This window comes from Coffea arabica, chromosome 10e (genome assembly GCF_036785885.1).
Source record: "Coffea arabica cultivar ET-39 chromosome 10e, Coffea Arabica ET-39 HiFi, whole genome shotgun sequence".
In the NCBI taxonomy this organism is placed as follows: domain Eukaryota; kingdom Viridiplantae; phylum Streptophyta; class Magnoliopsida; order Gentianales; family Rubiaceae; genus Coffea; species Coffea arabica.
In genome coordinates, this window is record NC_092328.1 from 9,570,096 (window position 1) to 9,573,129 (window position 3,034).

Consider the following 3,034-nt stretch of genomic DNA (forward strand, 5'->3'; position numbering starts at 1 on the left):
TATCCATTTTTGCACTTAACATATTCAAGGTATCTACTTCAAGCATACTTGCGGTTCTCCTTGTATTACCTCGTTCGTTGGTCCATTGGTAGTTGTTAGCAGCCATTTCTTCAATCAATTGTTGAGCTTCCTCAGCTGTCTTTCCAATCAATGCTCCTCCCGCTGCCGTATCTACATGCATCTTTGTTGGATAGGTGAGACCATTGTAAAATGTTTGGACTACTAGCCAATCTGGTAGACCATGATGAGGACATCTTCGTTGCAATTCCCGATAGCGCTCCCAAGTTTCATACAATGTCTCTCCTTCCTGTTGAGAAAAACTAGTTATATCCATTCTAAATTTAGCAGTTTTTTCAGGTGGAAAGAATTTATTGAGAAACGCCTTAACTAATTCAGCCCAATTAGTAAAAGTGTTTGGATGATGAGATTGTAGCCAAACCTTGGCTTTGTCCCTTAGTGAAAATGGAAACAATCGAAGTTTAATTATATCATTACTAATACCATTAAACTTAATTGTATAACAGATTTCGAGAAATGTTGACAAGTGAGAATTTGGATCTTCGGAGGCATTACCTCCATATTGAGATTGTTGTACCATTTGAATCAGTGATGGTTTAATCTCAAAATTATTAGCATTTACCGTTGGCCTTGCGATGCTAGTTTGAGAATCTTGTGTTCCCGGTAAAGCAAAATCTCATAAAATTCGCCTATTTTGGTCATTTTTCGCCATTTCTTTTTCAAATGGTAATTCTATCAAGATTTCTTCTATCGGCTGCCAAACCTCTTGTTCCTCTTGATGCGGTGTATTCCACCTTTGTCTCTGTAGTGTCCTCTCAATTTCAGGATCAAAAAGTGCAATTTCTCGATTTGATCGGTGCATACACTACAAATAAAAATCAGAAAAATTTTACAGTTTTAATTATTAAAATCAACTATAATCAGCTTGAATAAAAATAATAAAAATATCTAAATTAATAGAGATGATTAGGCCCTAATATTGCCGCTCCCCAGCAACGGCGCCAAAAATTTGACGAAATTTTTATATCAATGCAAGTTTAAATCCGATTTTATACCCGTTGACTGCAAGTGTACAGGCGAAATCATAATGTAGGGTATGTATCGGGTCGATCCCACGAGGAGCAAATTAAACAAGTACTAGGCCCTTATTTTTTTCTATTATTTAGACTTACAATAAATCTGAGCAAGAAAATTATAATGTTATTGTCTACGAATCTGGTTTAATCAATGTTAAATGCAAATGGAGAAATTTCACTAAAGATTGAATTTAGAGATGTAGATTCCACTTATGGCATAAACAACACAAATGAATAGATTTACCTCTTGTTATTTTTCTTATTTAACCAGAGATTCATTTTCAATATTACCAAATCTCATTCTCATGATGAAATGGTCTAGAGCAATATAGTTTTCCCTATTTTCATGGCGAAATACTAGTTCTACTCTGTTTTCCTTCATGAAATGCTGAAAAATCCACTCAAGTGTACATCTATTTTCATGAACATACAACTCAAGCTCTACTCATATTTTTTCATTGTTACTGTCAATTCTCATTGACTAATAACAACTATGAACGTGCTATTGGTGATCAAATAATGACAAGTAATTACAACTGTACAAATAGACAAGTTAATACAATATATAATAAGTGTAAATCACATTCAATTCATAATATTTAGCCATAAGTTTCATCTACTCCCTAGATAAAGAAAATTAGCTACTCATGAATGAAATAAAAATCAAACTCACAAATTTATTAATGCAAAACATCATAAAATACAATTACAAGAAAGATAAAAGAAAACTTAGCCAATTAATGGTGAAACTCTCAAATTTCTGCTATGTTCTTGTACAAGATGATTACAAGATGAGTCTCCAATTGCTTCCTCAAGAACTTCTAGTTAGAGAGAAAATGTTACCAGATGAAAAACTCCCTACGTATGGTAATCTGACCTCTCCAATGTCTCTGCATAAAAGCTGGTCCAAAATTCCTTTTTCCTGGTCAAATTTTCCACCCTTTGATTCCCAAATCTGAAATTTGTTAAGATAGTCAATAACAAATGTTTTTGACTTGAAAATAAGCCATATTGTCTACCATTTTGTCTTCTGAAGCATGTGCACCGAATTTCCTTGTAACTTATAGCTGAAAAGTTGTATGAACACAAGAGAAATGGCTGAGCAAATTGCAGATTTTCGCTACAAAACGCGACTACACAAAACACGGCATCAACTCGCGTTTTCTCAACTCACATTTTCAACTTGGCCTTGCTTCAACTGTGATTTTTTCTATGATGAAGGCTGAACTAGCTTTTGTGCAAACACAAAAGTTGTAGCCCTTTGAGTTAGTTTTACAATGCTTCAAGAATCATCCAAATCGGAGCTTTGTAGTCTGAGATATAATCGAAATACTATCACCTGGTCAAACCCCTGTTTCGATTTTCGACCACAGAATGCAGCTTCTGTATTCCGACATTTTGTCCATGAAAACAGCAGAATTGGATTTTGACGTCTTCATAACAATTGTAGGTCTCTTTCTTAGCTTTAAAATGGTATAAAGATCATCTCAATCCGATAAGTAGCTCCAAATATAGTCAAAATACCGAAGAGTGTCAAAACTGTCTTGAATTGCATTTCCTCACTTTGAACGTTTTTCACTTCATTTCTCTTTTAACCACTTGAATTCATCACCAATTATCTATTTTTCATCTCACTTGACATCCTTTGGTGATTGAATCATTAAACCTGCATAAAAATGAAGTTTTTATCACTAAAATCAATAGAAATGCAATAATAGCCATTTTTACCAAACAATGTATATTTTTACCAAAACCTATTTATTTTAGTTATAAAACTAAATAATCAAACCAAAATCAACTAATAAAATGCACTTAAAAAAACATAAAATAAACCCTTATCAAAGATCTTGTTGAACAATTTGCCCGCTGAAAATATTTACCCACTATTAATCTATTTAGATCTACTTTAGATCTTCTTTTTTTCAAGAGATTTTGAATTA

At 33.2% G+C, this 3,034-nt stretch overlaps 1 non-coding gene across 1 annotated transcript; it reads left to right on the top strand.

The window, feature by feature from the left end:
• Positions 1-236: 236 nt before the first annotated feature.
• On the top strand, positions 237-343 carry LOC113713100 (small nucleolar RNA R71). The gene has a single exon (XR_003453433.1). It is a non-coding gene; the product is annotated as a small nucleolar RNA R71 (small nucleolar RNA).
• Positions 344-3,034: the final 2,691 nt, after the last annotated feature.